The following is a 27558-nucleotide window of genomic DNA, read 5'->3' on the forward strand; positions in this document are numbered from 1 at the left end:
TACATGTCCTGCTCATCCAGAATTCTATCCTCAGAGATGCTATGAGTGATCTGCATCTGCATTTCCTCAACAAAATGAAGAAAATTGTTGCAAAAAACAAAACAAAAAAACATCCTCCTAAACATTTTGCCAAACATCACACACACTTCTATCCTCCTGGTGGAGACCTGTGCCCGGAAGGGCACTTTTTCTAGTTTGAATTGAAATCCTGAATAATGTTTTGCTATTTTTGAATTGGAATCCTGAAAAGTAACATTAGTATTTAATTTCAAATGCCTTAAAATGCCTTTAATTATAGTTCAAATACATTGGACTGTTTGGACATAAAAAAGAAAATAACATTTTAATACTAGGGCCTACTTATTAAGCTAATAATTTAGACTGAAGTAATTAATGTGGGTCATGTTTGCATGTTTGGAATTGTAATAATGAATAATATATCAGTATTCTGATATTAACCTGAGGGCAACATTAAGTGAAGGTGGGGGCCGCATGTGGATCCCGCATATTGTGTAGGTACTATAGGCAATGGCCATTTGGTTCCATTTGTACACTCTCAAAGTTAAATTTACATTGATTTTACACAATATAAATTGGGGGTCCCAGAGATAGAAATGCCATTAAATGGGGGTCCGTAGCCCTAATGCATGTCAAACAAACCCTAACCTCACAAAAAACGTAGTCTGGACTCTGGAGTTGTTGGGAGAAATGGTAAAAAAGTAGTCCGTGGTTAGAAAAATAATGGTATCAGTGGGATTTGAACTTGTGAAGTATGGATTTCAAGGCGAATGGCTAGACCAGGGGTTCTCAACCAGGGGGTCGCCAAATTATTTTGGGGGGGGTCCTCAAATTATTTGTAATGGCTGGAAAATGGAAATGAGGAGTTTACATATAGTCCACAATACACATACATGCATACACCTTCCCTAATGATTACATCTGGTTTCAGTATGTATTTATGGTGTATTGTCTCTATTATTAAGGTTATTGTAGCAGTCAATTCATATTGGGGGTCGGGAGAGAGTGGGGCGGGTGGGGGTCCCAAGACATTGCCAAAGCATTTCCGGGGGTCCCCGGCCAAAAACGTTGAGAACCCCTGGGCTAGACCACTGAGATTTGCCCTAAAGTGACAGCATTAAATGCTGCTTTGCCCCAAAGTGATGGCAAAAAAGAATGCTATTTGCTTCAAAAAAGCTTTATACTCTGTTATAACATGTACGATGCAATGTGACATACCGGTAGCTCTGTTAACAAAAATGCTGTACCTCCTCCAACTGTATATATACTTTACCCATTTTCAGCTGTTTTTATTGTATTTTGACACTTGCTTTGGCAAGTTTTCTCATGCCAATAAAGCTCCATTGAATTGAATTGAATTCACTACCGGCTGGGAGGCCACTGGCCTGGCCGGCCGCGAATTCTGATCACCCAATCAGAATTTTGCCTTTTCTTTGTAGGGAATTTGGAGACTGGAGTTTGATTCCTCCTCATGGAAGATATATCAATAGTTAAAGTTAGTTATTGATCAGTTAACTGCCTGGTAATGGCATACCTGGATGTAAAATAATAAAATATGTTATTATATTATTGTACCACTGTGTTTGTGACTTACTTCTCTGCCCTTGATTGTCTATACTGCTTATATTTACATTGTTAGTAATTATGATTGAATTGATGAATTTGGATAAATTCTTTCCATCTAGATGACCAAGTGGGGTCCGGGGACCCCCAGGGGTCCTTGAGGGAGTTCCAGGGGGTCCCCAGCTAAATGATAGTTGGTAACCAAATTGACCCTTATGGGTCTGTAACTCAGAGAGTGTACAAATGGAGTACAAATGGTTCCACACTCAGAGTTAAATTAACATTGATTAGAAAATATAAATTGGGGGACCCAGAGATAGAAATGCCATTAAATGGGGGTCTGTAGACTAATGCATGTCAAACTGGGGGTCCTTGAAATTAAATGGGTTGAGAATCGCTGCTAGAGCCATAAGCAGTATGGACACCAACAACGACCCTCCGCTTTCCTACTTTACCACGGAGGAAATAAGCACCATAGTCGGAGCCAACGGACTACATATTTTTCACCTGAACGTCAACAGCCTTGGACCCAAACTGGCTGAAATCAGACATATGTTTCAAAGCGGTAAGGCTAACATTATATTTCTAAAACTATGAAACATTTCAAAGATTCCGTTTCAGGCAAACATGTCCACCATAAGATGAACCTAAATAGGTTTGAATGGGGTTTCTAGGTGTAAGTATGTAGGACTAGTAGCATGCCAAAGTTTGTGCTATTGCCATTGAGAATGCATTGGGCGTTTAAGTTAAATAACTCAGAAACTACAAAACATTTCAAAGTAAAAAGTTCCAGCATGTGTCTCCACAGTAAGCTGAATTATAAAAAGTATGAATGGAGTTCCTAGGTGAAAGTGCTTTTATGACGTGCCAATATCTGCCATTGAGCCCCATTGTACATTTCTCAAATTTGAAAGCACTATATTTCTAAAACTATGAAACATTTCAAAGATTCCTTTTCAGGCAAACATGTCCACCATAAGATGAACCTAAATAGGTTTGAATGGGGTTTCTAGGTGTAAGTATGTAGGACTAGTAGCATGCCAAAGTTTGTGCTATTGCCATTGAGAATGCATTGGGCGTTTAAGTTAAATAACTCAGAAACTACAAAACATTTCAAAGTAAAAAGTTCCAGCATGTGTCTCCACAGTAAGCTGAATTATAAAAAGTATGAATGGAGTTCCTAGGTGAAAGTGCTTTTATGACGTGCCAATATCTGCCATTGAGCCCCATTGTACATTTCTCAAATTTGAAAGCACTATATTTCTAAAACTATGAAACATTTCAAAGATTCCTTTTCAGGCAAACATGTCCACCATAAGATGAACCTAAATAGGTTTGAATGGGGTTTCTAGGTGTAGGTATGTAGGACTAGTAGCATACCAAAGTTTGTGCTATTGCCATTGAGAGTGCATTGGGCGTTTAAATTAAATAACTCAGAAACTACAAAACATTTCAAAGTAAAAAGTTCTAGCATGTGTCTCCACAGTAAGCTGAATTATAAAAAGTGTGATTGGAGTTCCTAGGTGAAAGTGCTTTTATGACGTGCCAATATCTGCCATTGAGCCCCATTGTACATTTCTCAAATTTGAAAGCACTATATTTCTAAAACTATGAAACATTTCAAAGATTCCTTTTCAGGGCAAACATGTCCACCATAAGATGAACCTAAATAGGTTTGAATGGGATTTCTAGGTGTAAGTATGTAGGACTAGTAGCATGCCAAAGTTTGTGCTATTGCCATTGAGAATGCATTGGGCGTTTAAGTTAAATAACTCAGAAACTACAAAACATTTCAAAGTAAAAGGTTCCAGCATGTGTCTCCACAGTAAGCTGAATTATAAAAAGTATGAATGGAGTTCCTAGGTGAAAGTGCTTTTATGACGTGCCAATATCTGCCATTGAGCCCCATTGTACATTTCTCAAATTTGAAAGCACTATATTTCTAAAACTATGAAACATTTCAAAGATTCCTTTTCAGGGCAAACATGTCCACCATAAGATGAACCTAAATAGGTTTGAATGGGGTTTCTAGGTGTAAGTATGTAGGACTAGTAGCATGCCAAAGTTTGTGCTATTGCCATTGAGAATGCATTGAGCGTTTAAGTTAAATAACTCAGAAACTACAAAACATTTCAAAGTAAAAGGTTCCAGCATGTGTCTCCACAGTAAGCTGAATTATAAAAAGTATGAATGGAGTTCCTAGGTGAAAGTGCTTTTATGACGTGCCAATATCTGCCATTGAGCCCCATTGTACATTTCTCAAATTTGAAAGCACTATATTTCTAAAACTATGAAACATTTCAAAGATTCCTTTTCAGGCAAACATGTCCACCATAAGATGAACCTAAATAGGATTGAATGGGGTTTCTAGGTGTAAGTATGTAGGACTAGTAGCATACCAAAGTTTGTGCTATTGCCATTGAGAGTGCATTGGGCGTTTAAATTAAATAACTCAGAAACTACAAAACATTTCAAAGTAAAAAGTTCCAGCATGTGTCTCCACAGTAAGCTGAATTATAAAAAGTGTGATTGGAGTTCCTAGGTGAAAGTGCTTTTATGACGTGCCAATATCTGCCATTGAGCCCCATTGTACATTTCTCAAATTTGAAAGCACTATATTTCTACAACTATGAAACATTTCAAAGATTCCTTTTCAGGGCAAACATGTCCACCATAAGATGAACCTAAATAGGTTTGAATGGGGTTTCTAGGTGTAAGTATGTAGGACTAGTAGCATGCCAAAGTTTGTGCTATTGCCATTGAGAATGCATTGGGCGTTTAAGTTAAATAACTCAGAAACTACAAAACATTTCAAAGTAAAAGGTTCCAGCATGTGTCTCCACAGTAAGCTGAATTATAAAAAGTATGAATGGAGTTCCTAGGTGAAAGTGCTTTTATGACGTGCCAATATCTGCCATTGAGCCCCATTGTACATTTCTCAAATTTGAAAGCACTATATTTCTAAAACTATGAAACATTTCAAAGATTCCTTTTCAGGCAAACATGTCCACCATAAGATGAACCTAAATAGGTTTGAATGGGGTTTCTAGGTGTAAGTATGTAGGACTAGTAGCATGCCAAAGTTTGTGCTATTGCCATTGAGAATGCATTGGGCGTTTAAGTTAAATAACTCAGAAACTACAAAACATTTCAAAGTAAAAAGTTCCAGCATGTGTCTCCACAGTAAGCTGAATTATAAAAAGTGTGATTGGAGTTCCTAGGTGAAAGTGCTTTTATGACGTGCCAATATCTGCCATTGAGCCCCATTGTACATTTCTCAAATTTGAAAGCACTATATTTCTAAAACTATGAAACATTTCAAAGATTCCTTTTCAGGCAAACATGTCCACCATAAGATGAACCTAAATAGGTTTGAATGGGGTTTCTAGGTGTAAGTATGTAGGACTAGTAGCATGCCAAGGTTTGTGCTATTGCCATTGAGAATGCATTGGGCGTTTAAGTTAAATAACTCAGAAACTACAAAACATTTCAAAGTAAAATGTTCCAGCATGTGTCTCCACAGTAAGCTGAATTATAAAAAGTGTGATTGGAGTTCCTAGGTGAAAGTGCTTTTATGACGTGCCAATATCTGCCATTGAGCCCCATTGTACATTTCTCAAATTTAAAAGCACTATATTTCTAAAACTATGAAACATTTCAAAGATTCCTTTTCAGGCAAACATGTCCACCATAAGATGAACCTAAATAGGTTTGAATGGGGTTTCTAGGTGTAAGTATGTAGGACTAGTAGCATGCCAAAGTTTGTGCTATTGCCATTGAGAATGCATTGGGCGTTTAAGTTAAATAACTTAGAAACTACAAAACATTTCAAAGTAAAAGGTTCCAGCATGTGTCTCCACAGTAAGCTGAATTATAAAAAGTATGAATGGAGTTCCTAGGTGAAAGTGCTTTTATGATGTGCCAATATCTGCCATTGAGCCCCATTGTACATTTCTCAAATTTAAAAGCACTATATTTCTAAAACTATGAAACATTTCAAAGATTCCTTTTCAGGCAAACATGTCCACCATAAGATGAACCTAAATAGGTTTGAATGGGGTTTCTAGGTGTAAGTATGTAGGACTAGTAGCATGCCAAAGTTTGTGCTATTGCCATTGAGAATGCATTGGGCGTTTAAGTTAAATAACTCAGAAACTACAAAACATTTCAAAGTAAAAAGTTCCAGCATGTGTCTCCACAGTAAGCTGAATTATAAAAAGTGTGATTGGAGTTCCTAGGTGAAAGTGCTTTTATGACGTGTCAATATCTGCCATTGAGCCCCATTGTACATTTCTCAAATTTGAAAGCACTATATTTCTAAAACTATGAAACATTTCAAAGATTCCTTTTCAGGCAAACATGTCCACCATAAGATGAACCTAAATAGGTTTGAATGGGGTTTCTAGGTGTAAGTATGTAGGACTAGTAGCATGCCAAAGTTTGTGCTATTGCCATTGAGAATGCATTGGGCGTTTAAGTTAAATAACTCAGAAACTACAAAACATTTCAAAGTAAAAAGTTCCAGCATGTGTCTCCACAGTAAGCTGAATTATAAAAAGTGTGATTGGAGTTCCTAGGTGAAAGTGCTTTTATGACGTGTCAATATCTGCCATTGAGCCCCATTGTACATTTCTCAAATTTGAAAGCACTATATTTCTAAAACTATGAAACATTTCAAAGATTCCTTTTCAGGCAAACATGTCCACCATAAGATGAACCTAAATAGGTTTGAATGGGGTTTCTAGGTGTAAGTATGTAGGACTAGTAGCATACCAAAGTTTGTGCTATTGCCATTGAGAATGCATTGGGCGTTTAAGTTAAATAACTCAGAAACTACAAAACATTTCAAAGTAAAAGGTTCCAGCATGTGTCTCCACAGTAAGCTGAATTATAAAAAGTATGAATGGAGTTCCTAGGTGAAAGTGCTTTTATGACGTGCCAATATCTGCCATTGAGCCCCATTGTACATTTCTCAAATTTAAAAGCACTATATTTCTAAAACTATGAAACATTTCAAAGATTCCTTTTCAGGCAAACATGTCCACCATAAGATGAACCTAAATAGGTTTGAATGGGGTTTCTAGGTGTAAGTATGTAGGACTAGTAGCATGCCAAAGTTTGTGCTATTGCCATTGAGAATGCATTGGGCGTTTAAGTTAAATAACTCAGAAACTACAAAACATTTCAAAGTAAAAGGTTCCAGCATGTGTCTCCACAGTAAGCTGAATTATAAAAAGTATGAATGGAGTTCCTAGGTGAAAGTGCTTTTATGACGTGCCAATATCTGCCATTGAGCCCCATTGTACATTTCTCAAATTTGAAAGCACTATATTTCTAAAACTATGAAACATTTCAAAGATTCCTTTTCAGGCAAACATGTCCACCATAAGATGAACCTAAATAGGTTTGAATGGGGTTTCTAGGTGTAAGTATGTAGGACTAGTAGCATGCCAAAGTTTGTGCTATTGCCATTGAGAATGCATTGGGCGTTTAAGTTAAATAACTCAGAAACTACAAAACATTTCAAAGTAAAAGGTTCCAGCATGTGTCTCCACAGTAAGCTGAATTATAAAAAGTATGAATGGAGTTCCTAGGTGAAAGTGCTTTTATGACGTGCCAATATCTGCCATTGAGCCCCATTGTACATTTCTCAAATTTAAAAGCACTATATTTCTAAAACTATGAAACATTTCAAAGATTCCTTTTCAGGCAAACATGTCCACCATAAGATGAACCTAAATAGGTTTGAATGGGGTTTCTAGGTGTAAGTATGTAGGACTAGTAGCATGCCAAAGTTTGTGCTATTGCCATTGAGAATGCATTGGGCGTTTAAGTTAAATAACTCAGAAACTACAAAACATTTCAAAGTAAAAAGTTCCAGCATGTGTCTCCACAGTAAGCTGAATTATAAAAAGTGTGATTGGAGTTCCTAGGTGAAAGTGCTTTTATGACGTGTCAATATCTGCCATTGAGCCCCATTGTACATTTCTCAAATTTGAAAGCACTATATTTCTAAAACTATGAAACATTTCAAAGATTCCTTTTCAGGCAAACATGTCCACCATAAGATGAACCTAAATAGGTTTGAATGGGGTTTCTAGGTGTAAGTATGTAGGACTAGTAGCATGCCAAAGTTTGTGCTATTGCCATTGAGAATGCATTGGGCGTTTAAGTTAAATAACTCAGAAACTACAAAACATTTCAAAGTAAAAAGTTCCAGCATGTGTCTCCACAGTAAGCTGAATTATAAAAAGTGTGATTGGAGTTCCTAGGTGAAAGTGCTTTTATGACGTGTCAATATCTGCCATTGAGCCCCATTGTACATTTCTCAAATTTGAAAGCACTATATTTCTAAAACTATGAAACATTTCAAAGATTCCTTTTCAGGCAAACATGTCCACCATAAGATGAACCTAAATAGGTTTGAATGGGGTTTCTAGGTGTAAGTATGTAGGACTAGTAGCATACCAAAGTTTGTGCTATTGCCATTGAGAATGCATTGGGCGTTTAAGTTAAATAACTCAGAAACTACAAAACATTTCAAAGTAAAAGGTTCCAGCATGTGTCTCCACAGTAAGCTGAATTATAAAAAGTATGAATGGAGTTCCTAGGTGAAAGTGCTTTTATGACGTGCCAATATCTGCCATTGAGCCCCATTGTACATTTCTCAAATTTAAAAGCACTATATTTCTAAAACTATGAAACATTTCAAAGATTCCTTTTCAGGCAAACATGTCCACCATAAGATGAACCTAAATAGGTTTGAATGGGGTTTCTAGGTGTAAGTATGTAGGACTAGTAGCATGCCAAAGTTTGTGCTATTGCCATTGAGAATGCATTGGGCGTTTAAGTTAAATAACTCAGAAACTACAAAACATTTCAAAGTAAAAGGTTCCAGCATGTGTCTCCACAGTAAGCTGAATTATAAAAAGTATGAATGGAGTTCCTAGGTGAAAGTGCTTTTATGACGTGCCAATATCTGCCATTGAGCCCCATTGTACATTTCTCAAATTTGAAAGCACTATATTTCTAAAACTATGAAACATTTCAAAGATTCCTTTTCAGGCAAACATGTCCACCATAAGATGAACCTAAATAGGTTTGAATGGGGTTTCTAGGTGTAAGTATGTAGGACTAGTAGCATGCCAAAGTTTGTGCTATTGCCATTGAGAATGCATTGGGCGTTTAAGTTAAATAACTCAGAAACTACAAAACATTTCAAAGTAAAAGGTTCCAGCATGTGTCTCCACAGTAAGCTGAATTATAAAAAGTATGAATGGAGTTCCTAGGTGAAAGTGCTTTTATGACGTGCCAATATCTGCCATTGAGCCCCATTGTACATTTCTCAAATTTAAAAGCACTATATTTCTAAAACTATGAAACATTTCAAAGATTCCTTTTCAGGCAAACATGTCCACCATAAGATGAACCTAAATAGGTTTGAATGGGGTTTCTAGGTGTAAGTATGTAGGACTAGTAGCATGCCAAAGTTTGTGCTATTGCCATTGAGAATGCATTGGGCGTTTAAGTTAAATAACTCAGAAACTACAAAACATTTCAAAGTAAAAAGTTCCAGCATGTGTCTCCACAGTAAGCTGAATTATAAAAAGTATGAATGGAGTTCCTAGGTGAAAGTGCTTTTATGACGTGCCAATATCTGCCATTGAGCCCCATTGTACATTTCTCAAATTTGAAAGCACTATATTTCTAAAACTATGAAACATTTCAAAGATTCCTTTTCAGGCAAACATGTCCACCATAAGATGAACCTAAATAGGTTTGAATGGGGTTTCTAGGTGTAGGTATGTAGGACTAGTAGCATACCAAAGTTTGTGCTATTGCCATTGAGAGTGCATTGGGCGTTTAAATTAAATAACTCAGAAACTACAAAACATTTCAAAGTAAAAAGTTCCAGCATGTGTCTCCACAGTAAGCTGAATTATAAAAAGTGTGATTGGAGTTCCTAGGTGAAAGTGCTTTTATGACGTGCCAATATCTGCCATTGAGCCCCATTGTACATTTCTCAAATTTGAAAGCACTATATTTCTAAAACTATGAAACATTTCAAAGATTCCTTTTCAGGGCAAACATGTCCACCATAAGATGAACCTAAATAGGTTTGAATGGGGTTTCTAGGTGTAAGTATGTAGGACTAGTAGCATGCAAAGTTTGTGCTATTGCCATTGAGAATGCATTGGGCGTTTAAGTTAAATAACTCAGAAACTACAAAACATTTCAAAGTAAAAGGTTCCAGCATGTGTCTCCACAGTAAGCTGAATTATAAAAAGTATGAATGGAGTTCCTAGGTGAAAGTGCTTTTATGACGTGCCAATATCTGCCATTGAGCCCCATTGTACATTTCTCAAATTTGAAAGCACTATATTTCTAAAACTATGAAACATTTCAAAGATTCCTTTTCAGGGCAAACATGTCCACCATAAGATGAACCTAAATAGGTTTGAATGGGGTTTCTAGGTGTAAGTATGTAGGACTAGTAGCATGCCAAAGTTTGTGCTATTGCCATTGAGAATGCATTGAGCGTTTAAGTTAAATAACTCAGAAACTACAAAACATTTCAAAGTAAAAGGTTCCAGCATGTGTCTCCACAGTAAGCTGAATTATAAAAAGTATGAATGGAGTTCCTAGGTGAAAGTGCTTTTATGACGTGCCAATATCTGCCATTGAGCCCCATTGTACATTTCTCAAATTTGAAAGCACTATATTTCTAAAACTATGAAACATTTCAAAGATTCCTTTTCAGGCAAACATGTCCACCATAAGATGAACCTAAATAGGATTGAATGGGGTTTCTAGGTGTAAGTATGTAGGACTAGTAGCATACCAAAGTTTGTGCTATTGCCATTGAGAGTGCATTGGGCGTTTAAATTAAATAACTCAGAAACTACAAAACATTTCAAAGTAAAAAGTTCCAGCATGTGTCTCCACAGTAAGCTGAATTATAAAAAGTGTGATTGGAGTTCCTAGGTGAAAGTGCTTTTATGACGTGCCAATATCTGCCATTGAGCCCCATTGTACATTTCTCAAATTTGAAAGCACTATATTTCTAAAACTATGAAACATTTCAAAGATTCCTTTTCAGGGCAAACATGTCCACCATAAGATGAACCTAAATAGGTTTGAATGGGGTTTCTAGGTGTAAGTATGTAGGACTAGTAGCATGCCAAAGTTTGTGCTATTGCCATTGAGAATGCATTGGGCGTTTAAGTTAAATAACTCAGAAACTACAAAACATTTCAAAGTAAAAGGTTCCAGCATGTGTCTCCACAGTAAGCTGAATTATAAAAAGTATGAATGGAGTTCCTAGGTGAAAGTGCTTTTATGACGTGCCAATATCTGCCATTGAGCCCCATTGTACATTTCTCAAATTTGAAAGCACTATATTTCTAAAACTATGAAACATTTCAAAGATTCCTTTTCAGGGCAAACATGTCCACCATAAGATGAACCTAAATAGGTTTGAATGGGGTTTCTAGGTGTAAGTATGTAGGACTAGTAGCATGCCAAAGTTTGTGCTATTGCCATTGAGAATGCATTGAGCGTTTAAGTTAAATAACTCAGAAACTACAAAACATTTCAAAGTAAAAGGTTCCAGCATGTGTCTCCACAGTAAGCTGAATTATAAAAAGTATGAATGGAGTTCCTAGGTGAAAGTGCTTTTATGACGTGCCAATATCTGCCATTGAGCCCCATTGTACATTTCTCAAATTTGAAAGCACTATATTTCTAAAACTATGAAACATTTCAAAGATTCCTTTTCAGGCAAACATGTCCACCATAAGATGAACCTAAATAGGATTGAATGGGGTTTCTAGGTGTAAGTATGTAGGACTAGTAGCATACCAAAGTTTGTGCTATTGCCATTGAGAATGCATTGGGCGTTTAAGTTAAATAACTCAGAAACTACAAAACATTTCAAAGTAAAAAGTTCCAGCATGTGTCTCCACAGTAAGCTGAATTATAAAAAGTGTGATTGGAGTTCCTAGGTGAAAGTGCTTTTATGACGTGCCAATATCTGCCATTGAGCCCCATTTACATTTCTCAAATTTGAAAGCACTATATTTCTAAAACTATGAAACATTTCAAAGATTCCTTTTCAGGCAAACATGTCCACCATAAGATGAACCTAAATAGGTTTGAATGGGGTTTCTAGGTGTAAGTATGTAGGACTAGTAGCATGCCAAAGTTTGTGCTATTGCCATTGAGAATGCATTGGGCGTTTAAGTTAAATAACTCAGAAACTACAAAACATTTCAAAGTAAAAAGTTCCAGCATGTGTCTCCACAGTAAGCTGAATTATAAAAAGTGTGATTGGAGTTCCTAGGTGAAAGTGCTTTTATGACGTGCCAATATCTGCCATTGAGCCCCATTGTACATTTCTCAAATTTGAAAGCACTATATTTCTAAAACTATGAAACATTTCAAAGATTCCTTTTCAGGCAAACATGTCCACCATAAGATGAACCTAAATAGGTTTGAATGGGGTTTCTAGGTGTAAGTATGTAGGACTAGTAGCATGCCAAGGTTTGTGCTATTGCCATTGAGAATGCATTGGGCGTTTAAGTTAAATAACTCAGAAACTACAAAACATTTCAAAGTAAAATGTTCCAGCATGTGTCTCCACAGTAAGCTGAATTATAAAAAGTGTGATTGGAGTTCCTAGGTGAAAGTGCTTTTATGACGTGCCAATATCTGCCATTGAGCCCCATTGTACATTTCTCAAATTTAAAAGCACTATATTTCTAAAACTATGAAACATTTCAAAGATTCCTTTTCAGGCAAACATGTCCACCATAAGATGAACCTAAATAGGTTTGAATGGGGTTTCTAGGTGTAAGTATGTAGGACTAGTAGCATGCCAAAGTTTGTGCTATTGCCATTGAGAATGCATTGGGCGTTTAAGTTAAATAACTTAGAAACTACAAAACATTTCAAAGTAAAAGGTTCCAGCATGTGTCTCCACAGTAAGCTGAATTATAAAAAGTATGAATGGAGTTCCTAGGTGAAAGTGCTTTTATGACGTGCCAATATCTGCCATTGAGCCCCATTGTACATTTCTCAAATTTAAAAGCACTATATTTCTAAAACTATGAAACATTTCAAAGATTCCTTTTCAGGCAAACATGTCCACCATAAGATGAACCTAAATAGGTTTGAATGGGGTTTCTAGGTGTAAGTATGTAGGACTAGTAGCATGCCAAAGTTTGTGCTATTGCCATTGAGAATGCATTGGGCGTTTAAGTTAAATAACTCAGAAACTACAAAACATTTCAAAGTAAAAAGTTCCAGCATGTGTCTCCACAGTAAGCTGAATTATAAAAAGTGTGATTGGAGTTCCTAGGTGAAAGTGCTTTTATGACGTGTCAATATCTGCCATTGAGCCCCATTGTACATTTCTCAAATTTGAAAGCACTATATTTCTAAAACTATGAAACATTTCAAAGATTCCTTTTCAGGCAAACATGTCCACCATAAGATGAACCTAAATAGGTTTGAATGGGGTTTCTAGGTGTAAGTATGTAGGACTAGTAGCATACCAAAGTTTGTGCTATTGCCATTGAGAATGCATTGGGCGTTTAAGTTAAATAACTCAGAAACTACAAAACATTTCAAAGTAAAAGGTTCCAGCATGTGTCTCCACAGTAAGCTGAATTATAAAAAGTATGAATGGAGTTCCTAGGTGAAAGTGCTTTTATGACGTGCCAATATCTGCCATTGAGCCCCATTGTACATTTCTCAAATTTAAAAGCACTATATTTCTAAAACTATGAAACATTTCAAAGATTCCTTTTCAGGCAAACATGTCCACCATAAGATGAACCTAAATAGGTTTGAATGGGGTTTCTAGGTGTAAGTATGTAGGACTAGTAGCATGCCAAAGTTTGTGCTATTGCCATTGAGAATGCATTGGGCGTTTAAGTTAAATAACTCAGAAACTACAAAACATTTCAAAGTAAAAGGTTCCAGCATGTGTCTCCACAGTAAGCTGAATTATAAAAAGTATGAATGGAGTTCCTAGGTGAAAGTGCTTTTATGACGTGCCAATATCTGCCATTGAGCCCCATTGTACATTTCTCAAATTTGAAAGCACTATATTTCTAAAACTATGAAACATTTCAAAGATTCCTTTTCAGGCAAACATGTCCACCATAAGATGAACCTAAATAGGTTTGAATGGGGTTTCTAGGTGTAAGTATGTAGGACTAGTAGCATGCCAAAGTTTGTGCTATTGCCATTGAGAATGCATTGGGCGTTTAAGTTAAATAACTCAGAAACTACAAAACATTTCAAAGTAAAAGGTTCCAGCATGTGTCTCCACAGTAAGCTGAATTATAAAAAGTATGAATGGAGTTCCTAGGTGAAAGTGCTTTTATGACGTGCCAATATCTGCCATTGAGCCCCATTGTACATTTCTCAAATTTAAAAGCACTATATTTCTAAAACTATGAAACATTTCAAAGATTCCTTTTCAGGCAAACATGTCCACCATAAGATGAACCTAAATAGGTTTGAATGGGGTTTCTAGGTGTAAGTATGTAGGACTAGTAGCATGCCAAAGTTTGTGCTATTGCCATTGAGAATGCATTGGGCGTTTAAGTTAAATAACTCAGAAACTACAAAACATTTCAAAGTAAAAAGTTCCAGCATGTGTCTCCACAGTAAGCTGAATTATAAAAAGTATGAATGGAGTTCCTAGGTGAAAGTGCTTTTATGACGTGCCAATATCTGCCATTGAGCCCCATTGTACATTTCTCAAATTTGAAAGCACTATATTTCTAAAACTATGAAACATTTCAAAGATTCCTTTTCAGGCAAACATGTCCACCATAAGATGAACCTAAATAGGTTTGAATGGGGTTTCTAGGTGTAAGTATGTAGGACTAGTAGCATGCCAAAGTTTGTGCTATTGCCATTGAGAATGCATTGGGCGTTTAAGTTAAATAACTCAGAAACTACAAAACATTTCAAAGTAAAAAGTTCCAGCATGTGTCTCCACAGTAAGCTGAATTATAAAAAGTATGAATGGAGTTCCTAGGTGAAAGTGCTTTTATGACGTGCCAATATCTGCCATTGAGCCCCATTGTACATTTCTCAAATTTGAAAGCACTATATTTCTAAAACTATGAAACATTTCAAAGATTCCTTTTCAGGCAAACATGTCCACCATAAGATGAACCTAAATAGGTTTGAATGGGGTTTCTAGGTGTAGGTATGTAGGACTAGTAGCATACCAAAGTTTGTGCTATTGCCATTGAGAGTGCATTGGGCGTTTAAATTAAATAACTCAGAAACTACAAAACATTTCAAAGTAAAAAGTTCCAGCATGTGTCTCCACAGTAAGCTGAATTATAAAAAGTATGAATGGAGTTCCTAGGTGAAAGTGCTTTTATGACGTGCCAATATCTGCCATTGAGCCCCATTGTACATTTCTCAAATTTGAAAGCACTATATTTCTAAAACTATGAAACATTTCAAAGATTCCTTTTCAGGCAAACATGTCCACCATAAGATGAACCTAAATAGGTTTGAATGGGGTTTCTAGGTGTAGGTATGTAGGACTAGTAGCATACCAAAGTTTGTGCTATTGCCATTGAGAGTGCATTGGGCGTTTAAATTAAATAACTCAGAAACTACAAAACATTTCAAAGTAAAAAGTTCCAGCATGTGTCTCCACAGTAAGCTGAATTATAAAAAGTGTGATTGGAGTTCCTAGGTGAAAGTGCTTTTATGACGTGCCAATATCTGCCATTGAGCCCCATTGTACATTTCTCAAATTTGAAAGCACTATATTTCTAAAACTATGAAACATTTCAAAGATTCCTTTTCAGGGCAAACATGTCCACCATAAGATGAACCTAAATAGGTTTGAATGGGGTTTCTAGGTGTAAGTATGTAGGACTAGTAGCATGCCAAAGTTTGTGCTATTGCCATTGAGAATGCATTGGGCGTTTAAGTTAAATAACTCAGAAACTACAAAACATTTCAAAGTAAAAGGTTCCAGCATGTGTCTCCACAGTAAGCTGAATTATAAAAAGTATGAATGGAGTTCCTAGGTGAAAGTGCTTTTATGACGTGCCAATATCTGCCATTGAGCCCCATTGTACATTTCTCAAATTTGAAAGCACTATATTTCTAAAACTATGAAACATTTCAAAGATTCCTTTTCAGGGCAAACATGTCCACCATAAGATGAACCTAAATAGGTTTGAATGGGGTTTCTAGGTGTAAGTATGTAGGACTAGTAGCATGCCAAAGTTTGTGCTATTGCCATTGAGAATGCATTGAGCGTTTAAGTTAAATAACTCAGAAACTACAAAACATTTCAAAGTAAAAGGTTCCAGCATGTGTCTCCACAGTAAGCTGAATTATAAAAAGTATGAATGGAGTTCCTAGGTGAAAGTGCTTTTATGACGTGCCAATATCTGCCATTGAGCCCCATTGTACATTTCTCAAATTTGAAAGCACTATATTTCTAAAACTATGAAACATTTCAAAGATTCCTTTTCAGGCAAACATGTCCACCATAAGATGAACCTAAATAGGATTGAATGGGGTTTCTAGGTGTAAGTATGTAGGACTAGTAGCATACCAAAGTTTGTGCTATTGCCATTGAGAGTGCATTGGGCGTTTAAATTAAATAACTCAGAAACTACAAAACATTTCAAAGTAAAAAGTTCCAGCATGTGTCTCCACAGTAAGCTGAATTATAAAAAGTGTGATTGGAGTTCCTAGGTGAAAGTGCTTTTATGACGTGCCAATATCTGCCATTGAGCCCCATTGTACATTTCTCAAATTTGAAAGCACTATATTTCTAAAACTATAAAACATTTCAAAGATTCCTTTTCAGGGCAAACATGTCCACCATAAGATGAACCTAAATAGGTTTGAATGGGGTTTCTAGGTGTAAGTATGTAGGACTAGTAGCATGCCAAAGTTTGTGCTATTGCCATTGAGAATGCATTGGGCGTTTAAGTTAAATAACTCAGAAACTACAAAACATTTCAAAGTAAAAGGTTCCAGCATGTGTCTCCACAGTAAGCTGAATTATAAAAAGTATGAATGGAGTTCCTAGGTGAAAGTGCTTTTATGACGTGCCAATATCTGCCATTGAGCCCCATTGTACATTTCTCAAATTTGAAAGCACTATATTTCTAAAACTATGAAACATTTCAAAGATTCCTTTTCAGGGCAAACATGTCCACCATAAGATGAACCTAAATAGGTTTGAATGGGGTTTCTAGGTGTAAGTATGTAGGACTAGTAGCATGCCAAAGTTTGTGCTATTGCCATTGAGAATGCATTGAGCGTTTAAGTTAAATAACTCAGAAACTACAAAACATTTCAAAGTAAAAAGTTCCAGCATGTGTCTCCACAGTAAGCTGAATTATAAAAAGTGTGATTGGAGTTCCTAGGTGAAAGTGCTTTTATGACGTGCCAATATCTGCCATTGAGCCCCATTTACATTTCTCAAATTTGAAAGCACTATATTTCTAAAACTATGAAACATTTCAAAGATTCCTTTTCAGGCAAACATGTCCACCATAAGATGAACCTAAATAGGTTTGAATGGGGTTTCTAGGTGTAAGTATGTAGGACTAGTAGCATGCCAAAGTTTGTGCTATTGCCATTGAGAATGCATTGGGCGTTTAAGTTAAATAACTCAGAAACTACAAAACATTTCAAAGTAAAAGGTTCCAGCATGTGTCTCCACAGTAAGCTGAATTATAAAAAGTATGAATGGAGTTCCTAGGTGAAAGTGCTTTTATGACGTGCCAATATCTGCCATTGAGCCCCATTGTACATTTCTCAAATTTGAAAGCACTATATTTCTAAAACTATGAAACATTTCAAAGATTCCTTTTCAGGCAAACATGTCCACCATAAGATGAACCTAAATAGGTTTGAATGGGGTTTCTAGGTGTAAGTATGTAGGACTAGTAGCATGCCAAAGTTTGTGCTATTGCCATTGAGAATGCATTGGGCGTTTAAGTTAAATAACTCAGAAACTACAAAACATTTCAAAGTAAAAGGTTCCAGCATGTGTCTCCACAGTAAGCTGAATTATAAAAAGTATGAATGGAGTTCCTAGGTGAAAGTGCTTTTATGACGTGCCAATATCTGCCATTGAGCCCCATTGTACATTTCTCAAATTTGAAAGCACTATATTTCTAAAACTATGAAACATTTCAAAGATTCCTTTTCAGGGCAAACATGTCCACCATAAGATGAACCTAAATAGGTTTGAATGGGGTTTCTAGGTGTAAGTATGTAGGACTAGTAGCATGCCAAAGTTTGTGCTATTGCCATTGAGAATGCATTGAGCGTTTAAGTTAAATAACTCAGAAACTACAAAACATTTCAAAGTAAAAGGTTCCAGCATGTGTCTCCACAGTAAGCTGAATTATAAAAAGTATGAATGGAGTTCCTAGGTGAAAGTGCTTTTATGACGTGCCAATATCTGCCATTGAGCCCCATTGTACATTTCTCAAATTTGAAAGCACTATATTTCTAAAACTATGAAACATTTCAAAGATTCCTTTTCAGGCAAACATGTCCACCATAAGATGAACCTAAATAGGATTGAATGGGGTTTCTAGGTGTAAGTATGTAGGACTAGTAGCATACCAAAGTTTGTGCTATTGCCATTGAGAGTGCATTGGGCGTTTAAATTAAATAACTCAGAAACTACAAAACATTTCAAAGTAAAAAGTTCCAGCATGTGTCTCCACAGTAAGCTGAATTATAAAAAGTGTGATTGGAGTTCCTAGGTGAAAGTGCTTTTATGACGTGCCAATATCTGCCATTGAGCCCCATTGTACATTTCTCAAATTTGAAAGCACTATATTTCTAAAACTATAAAACATTTCAAAGATTCCTTTTCAGGGCAAACATGTCCACCATAAGATGAACCTAAATAGGTTTGAATGGGGTTTCTAGGTGTAAGTATGTAGGACTAGTAGCATGCCAAAGTTTGTGCTATTGCCATTGAGAATGCATTGGGCGTTTAAGTTAAATAACTCAGAAACTACAAAACATTTCAAAGTAAAAGGTTCCAGCATGTGTCTCCACAGTAAGCTGAATTATAAAAAGTATGAATGGAGTTCCTAGGTGAAAGTGCTTTTATGACGTGCCAATATCTGCCATTGAGCCCCATTGTACATTTCTCAAATTTGAAAGCACTATATTTCTAAAACTATGAAACATTTCAAAGATTCCTTTTCAGGGCAAACATGTCCACCATAAGATGAACCTAAATAGGTTTTTTGAATGGGGTTTCTAGGTGTAAGTATGTAGGACTAGTAGCATGCCAAAGTTTGTGCTATTGCCATTGAGAATGCATTGAGCGTTTAAGTTAAATAACTCAGAAACTACAAAACATTTCAAAGTAAAAAGTTCCAGCATGTGTCTCCACAGTAAGCTGAATTATAAAAAGTGTGATTGGAGTTCCTAGGTGAAAGTGCTTTTATGACGTGCCAATATCTGCCATTGAGCCCCATTTACATTTCTCAAATTTGAAAGCACTATATTTCTAAAACTATGAAACATTTCAAAGATTCCTTTTCAGGCAAACATGTCCACCATAAGATGAACCTAAATAGGTTTGAATGGGGTTTCTAGGTGTAAGTATGTAGGACTAGTAGCATGCCAAGGTTTGTGCTATTGCCATTGAGAATGCATTGGGCGTTTAAGTTAAATAACTCAGAAACTACAAAACATTTCAAAGTAAAATGTTCCAGCATGTGTCTCCACAGTAAGCTGAATTATAAAAAGTGTGATTGGAGTTCCTAGGTGAAAGTGCTTTTATGACGTGCCAATATCTGCCATTGAGCCCCATTGTACATTTCTCAAATTTGAAAGCACTATATTTCTAAAACTATGAAACATTTCAAAGATTCCTTTTCAGGCAAACATGTCCACCATAAGATGAACCTAAATAGGTTTGAATGGGGTTTCTAGGTGTAAGTATGTAGGACTAGTAGCATACCAAAGTTTGTGCTATTGCCATTGAGAATGCATTGGGCGTTTAAGTTAAATAACTCAGAAACTACAAAACATTTCAAAGTAAAAGGTTCCAGCATGTGTCTCCACAGTAAGCTGAATTATAAAAAGTATGAATGGAGTTCCTAGGTGAAAGTGCTTTTATGACGTGTCAATATCTGCCATTGAGCCCCATTGTACATTTCTCAAATTTGAAAGCACTATATTTCTAAAACTATGAAACATTTCAAAGATTCCTTTTCAGGCAAACATGTCCACCATAAGATGAACCTAAATAGGTTTGAATGGGGTTTCTAGGTGTAAGTATGTAGGACTAGTAGCATACCAAAGTTTGTGCTATTGCCATTGAGAATGCATTGGGCGTTTAAGTTAAATAACTCAGAAACTACAAAACATTTCAAAGTAAAAGGTTCCAGCATGTGTCTCCACAGTAAGCTGAATTATAAAAAGTATGAATGGAGTTCCTAGGTGAAAGTGCTTTTATGACGTGCCAATATCTGCCATTGAGCCCCATTGTACATTTCTCAAATTTAAAAGCACTATATTTCTAAAACTATGAAACATTTCAAAGATTCCTTTTCAGGCAAACATGTCCACCATAAGATGAACCTAAATAGGATTGAATGGGGTTTCTAGGTGTAAGTATGTAGGACTAGTAGCATACCAAAGTTTGTGCTATTGCCATTGAGAATGCATTGGGCGTTTAAGTTAAATAACTCAGAAACTACAAAACATTTCAAAGTAAAAAGTTCCAGCATGTGTCTCCACAGTAAGCTGAATTATAAAAAGTATGAATGGAGTTCCTAGGTGAAAGTGCTTTTATGACGTGCCAATATCTGCCATTGAGCCCCATTGTACATTTCTCAAATTTGAAAGCACTATATTTCTAAAACTATAAAACATTTCAAAGATTCCTTTTCAGGCAAACATGTCCACCATAAGATGAACCTAAATAGGTTTGAATGGGGTTTCTAGGTGTAAGTATGTAGGACTAGTAGCATACCAAAGTTTGTGCTATTGCCATTGAGAATGCATTGGGCGTTTAAGTTAAATAACTCAGAAACTACAAAACATTTCAAAGTAAAAGGTTCCAGCATGTGTCTCCACAGTAAGCTGAATTATAAAAAGTATGAATGGAGTTCCTAGGTGAAAGTGCTTTTATGACGTGCCAATATCTGCCATTGAGCCCCATTGTACATTTCTCAAATTTGAAAGCACTATATTTCTAAAACTATGAAACATTTCAAAGATTCCTTTTCAGGCAAACATGTCCACCATAAGATGAACCTAAATAGGTTTGAATGGGGTTTCTAGGTGTAAGTATGTAGGACTAGTAGCATGCCAAAGTTTGTGCTATTGCCATTGAGAATGCATTGGGCGTTTAAGTTAAATAACTCAGAAACTACAAAACATTTCAAAGTAAAAGGTTCCAGCATGTGTCTCCACAGTAAGCTGAATTATAAAAAGTATGAATGGAGTTTCTAGGTGAAAGTGCTTTTATGACGTGCCAATATCTGCCATTGAGCCCCATTGTACATTTCTCAAATTTGAAAGCACTATATTTCTAAAACTATGAAACATTTCAAAGATTCCTTTTCAGGCAAACATGTCCACCATAAGATGAAACTAAATAGGTTTGAATGGGGTTTCTAGGTGTAAGTATGTAGGACTAGTAGCATGCCAAAGTTTGTGCTATTGCCATTGAGAATGCATTGGGCGTTTAAGTTAAATAACTCAGAAACTACAAAACATTTCAAAGTAAAAGGTTCCAGCATGTGTCTCCACAGTAAGCTGAATTATAAAAAGTATGAATGGAGTTCCTAGGTGAAAGTGCTTTTATGACGTGCCAATATCTGCCATTGAGCCCCATTGTACATTTCTCAAATTTAAAAGCACTATATTTCTAAAACTATGAAACATTTCAAAGATTCCTTTTCAGGCAAACATGTCCACCATAAGATGAACCTAAATAGGTTTGAATGGGGTTTCTAGGTGTAAGTATGTAGGACTAGTAGCATGCCAAAGTTTGTGCTATTGCCATTGAGAATGCATTGGGCGTTTAAGTTAAATAACTCAGAAACTACAAAACATTTCAAAGTAAAAAGTTCCAGCATGTGTCTCCACAGTAAGCTGAATTATAAAAAGTGTGATTGGAGTTCCTAGGTGAAAGTGCTTTTATGACGTGTCAATATCTGCCATTGAGCCCCATTGTACATTTCTCAAATTTGAAAGCACTATATTTCTAAAACTATGAAACATTTCAAAGATTCCTTTTCAGGCAAACATGTCCACCATAAGATGAACCTAAATAGGTTTGAATGGGGTTTCTAGGTGTAAGTATGTAGGACTAGTAGCATACCAAAGTTTGTGCTATTGCCATTGAGAATGCATTGGGCGTTTAAGTTAAATAACTCAGAAACTACAAAACATTTCAAAGTAAAAAGTTCCAGCATGTGTCTCCACAGTAAGCTGAATTATAAAAAGTGTGATTGGAGTTCCTAGGTGAAAGTGCTTTTATGACGTGCCAATATCTGCCATTGAGCCCCATTGTACATTTCTCAAATTTGAAAGCACTATATTTCTAAAACTATGAAACATTTCAAAGATTCCTTTTCAGGCAAACATGTCCACCATAAGATGAACCTAAATAGGTTTGAATGGGGTTTCTAGGTGTAAGTATGTAGGACTAGTAGCATGCCAAAGTTTGTGCTATTGCCATTGAGAATGCATTGGGCGTTTAAGTTAAATAACTCAGAAACTACAAAACATTTCAAAGTAAAAGGTTCCAGCATGTGTCTCCACAGTAAGCTGAATTATAAAAAGTATGAATGGAGTTCCTAGGTGAAAGTGCTTTTATGACGTGCCAATATCTGCCATTGAGCCCCATTGTACATTTCTCAAATTTGAAAGCACTATATTTCTAAAACTATGAAACATTTCAAAGATTCCTTTTCAGGCAAACATGTCCACCATAAGATGAACCTAAATAGGTTTGAATGGGGTTTCTAGGTGTAAGTATGTAGGACTAGTAGCATGCCAAAGTTTGTGCTATTGCCATTGAGAATGCATTGGGCGTTTAAGTTAAATAACTCAGAAACTACAAAACATTTCAAAGTAAAAGGTTCCAGCATGTGTCTCCACAGTAAGCTGAATTATAAAAAGTATGAATGGAGTTCCTAGGTGAAAGTGCTTTTATGACGTGCCAATATCTGCCATTGAGCCCCATTGTACATTTCTCAAATTTAAAAGCACTATATTTCTAAAACTATGAAACATTTCAAAGATTCCTTTTCAGGCAAACATGTCCACCATAAGATGAACCTAAATAGGTTTGAATGGGGTTTCTAGGTGTAAGTATGTAGGACTAGTAGCATGCCAAAGTTTGTGCTATTGCCATTGAGAATGCATTGGGCGTTTAAGTTAAATAACTCAGAAACTACAAAACATTTCAAAGTAAAAAGTTCCAGCATGTGTCTCCACAGTAAGCTGAATTATAAAAAGTGTGATTGGAGTTCCTAGGTGAAAGTGCTTTTATGACGTGTCAATATCTGCCATTGAGCCCCATTGTACATTTCTCAAATTTGAAAGCACTATATTTCTAAAACTATGAAACATTTCAAAGATTCCTTTTCAGGCAAACATGTCCACCATAAGATGAACCTAAATAGGTTTGAATGGGGTTTCTAGGTGTAAGTATGTAGGACTAGTAGCATACCAAAGTTTGTGCTATTGCCATTGAGAATGCATTGGGCGTTTAAGTTAAATAACTCAGAAACTACAAAACATTTCAAAGTAAAAAGTTCCAGCATGTGTCTCCACAGTAAGCTGAATTATAAAAAGTGTGATTGGAGTTCCTAGGTGAAAGTGCTTTTATGACGTGCCAATATCTGCCATTGAGCCCCATTGTACATTTCTCAAATTTGAAAGCACTATATTTCTAAAACTATGAAACATTTCAAAGATTCCTTTTCAGGCAAACATGTCCACCATAAGATGAACCTAAATAGGTTTGAATGGGGTTTCTAGGTGTAAGTATGTAGGACTAGTAGCATGCCAAAGTTTGTGCTATTGCCATTGAGAATGCATTGGGCGTTTAAGTTAAATAACTCAGAAACTACAAAACATTTCAAAGTAAAAGGTTCCAGCATGTGTCTCCACAGTAAGCTGAATTATAAAAAGTATGAATGGAGGTCCTAGGTGAAAGTGCTTTTATGACGTGCCAATATCTGCCATTGAGCCCCATTGTACATTTCTCAAATTTGAAAGCACTATATTTCTAAAACTATGAAACATTTCAAAGATTCCTTTTCAGGCAAACATGTCCACCATAAGATGAACCTAAATAGGTTTGAATGGGGTTTCTAGGTGTAAGTATGTAGGACTAGTAGCATGCCAAAGTTTGTGCTATTGCCATTGAGAATGCATTGGGCTTTAAGTTAAATAACTCAGAAACTACAAAACATTTCAAAGTAAAAGGTTCCAGCATGTGTCTCCACAGTAAGCTGAATTATAAAAAGTATGAATGGAGTTCCTAGGTGAAAGTGCTTTTATGACGTGCCAATATCTGCCATTGAGCCCCATTGTACATTTCTCAAATTTAAAAGCACTATATTTCTAAAACTATGAAACATTTCAAAGATTCCTTTTCAGGCAAACATGTCCACCATAAGATGAACCTAAATAGGTTTGAATGGGGTTTCTAGGTGTAAGTATGTAGGACTAGTAGCATGCCAAAGTTTGTGCTATTGCCATTGAGAATGCATTGGGCGTTTAAGTTAAATAACTCAGAAACTACAAAACATTTCAAAGTAAAAAGTTCCAGCATGTGTCTCCACAGTAAGCTGAATTATAAAAAGTGTGATTGGAGTTCCTAGGTGAAAGTGCTTTTATGACGTGTCAATATCTGCCATTGAGCCCCATTGTACATTTCTCAAATTTGAAAGCACTATATTTCTAAAACTATGAAACATTTCAAAGATTCCTTTTCAGGCAAACATGTCCACCATAAGATGAACCTAAATAGGTTTGAATGGGGTTTCTAGGTGTAAGTATGTAGGACTAGTAGCATACCAAAGTTTGTGCTATTGCCATTGAGAATGCATTGGGCGTTTAAGTTAAATAACTCAGAAACTACAAAACATTTCAAAGTAAAAAGTTCCAGCATGTGTCTCCACAGTAAGCTGAATTATAAAAAGTGTGATTGGAGTTCCTAGGTGAAAGTGCTTTTATGACGTGCCAATATCTGCCATTGAGCCCCATTGTACATTTCTCAAATTTAAAAGCACTATATTTCTAAAACTATGAAACATTTCAAAGATTCCTTTTCAGGCAAACATGTCCACCATAAGATGAACCTAAATAGGTTTGAATGGGGTTTCTAGGTGTAAGTATGTAGGACTAGTAGCATGCCAAAGTTTGTGCTATTGCCATTGAGAATGCATTGGGCGTTTAAGTTAAATAACTCAGAAACTACAAAACATTTCAAAGTAAAAAGTTCCAGCATGTGTCTCCACAGTAAGCTGAATTATAAAAAGTGTGATTGGAGTTCCTAGGTGAAAGTGCTTTTATGACGTGTCAATATCTGCCATTGAGCCCCATTGTACATTTCTCAAATTTGAAAGCACTATATTTCTAAAACTATGAAACATTTCAAAGATTCCTTTTCAGGCAAACATGTCCACCATAAGATGAACCTAAATAGGTTTGAATGGGGTTTCTAGGTGTAAGTATGTAGGACTAGTAGCATACCAAAGTTTGTGCTATTGCCATTGAGAATGCATTGGGCGTTTAAGTTAAATAACTCAGAAACTACAAAACATTTCAAAGTAAAAAGTTCCAGCATGTGTCTCCACAGTAAGCTGAATTATAAAAAGTGTGATTGGAGTTCCTAGGTGAAAGTGCTTTTATGACGTGCCAATATCTGCCATTGAGCCCCATTGTACATTTCTCAAATTTGAAAGCACTATATTTCTAAAACTATGAAACATTTCAAAGATTCCTTTTCAGGCAAACATGTCCACCATAAGATGAACCTAAATAGGTTTGAATGGGGTTTCTAGGTGTAAGTATGTAGGACTAGTAGCATGCCAAAGTTTGTGCTATTGCCATTGAGAATGCATTGGGCGTTTAAGTTAAATAACTCAGAAACTACAAAACATTTCAAAGTAAAAGGTTCCAGCATGTGTCTCCACAGTAAGCTGAATTATAAAAAGTATGAATGGAGGTCCTAGGTGAAAGTGCTTTTATGACGTGCCAATATCTGCCATTGAGCCCCATTGTACATTTCTCAAATTTGAAAGCACTATATTTCTAAAACTATGAAACATTTCAAAGATTCCTTTTCAGGCAAACATGTCCACCATAAGATGAACCTAAATAGGTTTGAATGGGGTTTCTAGGTGTAAGTATGTAGGACTAGTAGCATGCCAAAGTTTGTGCTATTGCCATTGAGAATGCATTGGGCTTTAAGTTAAATAACTCAGAAACTACAAAACATTTCAAAGTAAAAGGTTCCAGCATGTGTCTCCACAGTAAGCTGAATTATAAAAAGTATGAATGGAGTTCCTAGGTGAAAGTGCTTTTATGACGTGCCAATATCTGCCATTGAGCCCCATTGTACATTTCTCAAATTTAAAAGCACTATATTTCTAAAACTATGAAACATTTCAAAGATTCCTTTTCAGGCAAACATGTCCACCATAAGATGAACCTAAATAGGTTTGAATGGGGTTTCTAGGTGTAAGTATGTAGGACTAGTAGCATGCCAAAGTTTGTGCTATTGCCATTGAGAATGCATTGGGCGTTTAAGTTAAATAACTCAGAAACTACAAAACATTTCAAAGTAAAAAGTTCCAGCATGTGTCTCCACAGTAAGCTGAATTATAAAAAGTGTGATTGGAGTTCCTAGGTGAAAGTGCTTTTATGACGTGTCAATATCTGCCATTGAGCCCCATTGTACATTTCTCAAATTTGAAAGCACTATATTTCTAAAACTATGAAACATTTCAAAGATTCCTTTTCAGGCAAACATGTCCACCATAAGATGAACCTAAATAGGTTTGAATGGGGTTTCTAGGTGTAAGTATGTAGGACTAGTAGCATACCAAAGTTTGTGCTATTGCCATTGAGAATGCATTGGGCGTTTAAGTTAAATAACTCAGAAACTACAAAACATTTCAAAGTAAAAAGTTCCAGCATGTGTCTCCACAGTAAGCTGAATTATAAAAAGTGTGATTGGAGTTCCTAGGTGAAAGTGCTTTTATGACGTGCCAATATCTGCCATTGAGCCCTATTGTACATTTCTCAAATTTGAAAGCACTATATTTCTAAAACTATGAAACATTTCAAAGATTCCTTTTCAGGCAAACATGTCCACCATAAGATGAACCTAAATAGGTTTGAATGGGGTTTCTAGGTGTAAGTATGTAGGACTAGTAGCATGCCAAAGTTTGTGCTATTGCCATTGAGAATGCATTGGGCGTTTAAGTTAAATAACTCAGAAACTACAAAACATTTCAAAGTAAAAAGTTCCAGCATGTGTCTCCACAGTAAGCTGAATTATAAAAAGTGTGATTGGAGTTCCTAGTTGAAAGTGCTTTTATGACGTGCCAATATCTGCCATTGAGCCCCATTGTACATTTCTCAAATTTGAAAGCACTATATTTCTAAAACTATGAAACATTTCAAAGATTCCTTTTCAGGCAAACATGTCCACCATAAGATGAACCTAAATAGGTTTGAATGGGGTTTCTAGGTGTAAGTATGTAGGACTAGTAGCATACCAAAATTTGTGCTATTGCCATTGAGAATGCATTGGGCGTTTAAGTTAAATAACTCAGAAACTACAAAACATTTCAAAGTAAAAGGTTCCAGCATGTGTCTCCACAGTAAGCTGAATTATAAAAAGTATGAATGGAGTTCCTAGGTGAAAGTGCTTTTATGACGTGCCAATATCTGCCA

General features: G+C 36.1%; 1 protein-coding gene across 1 annotated transcript in view; it reads right to left on the minus strand.

Annotated features, from left to right (window-relative positions):
- pkp3a (plakophilin 3a) overlaps positions 1-27558 on the minus strand; it is a 486421-nt gene that overhangs the window by 16892 nt on the left and 441971 nt on the right. The window lies entirely within an intron of this gene.

This window comes from Electrona antarctica (assembly GCF_951216825.1).
Source record: "Electrona antarctica genome assembly, chromosome: 5".
Taxonomy (NCBI): domain Eukaryota; kingdom Metazoa; phylum Chordata; class Actinopteri; order Myctophiformes; family Myctophidae; genus Electrona; species Electrona antarctica.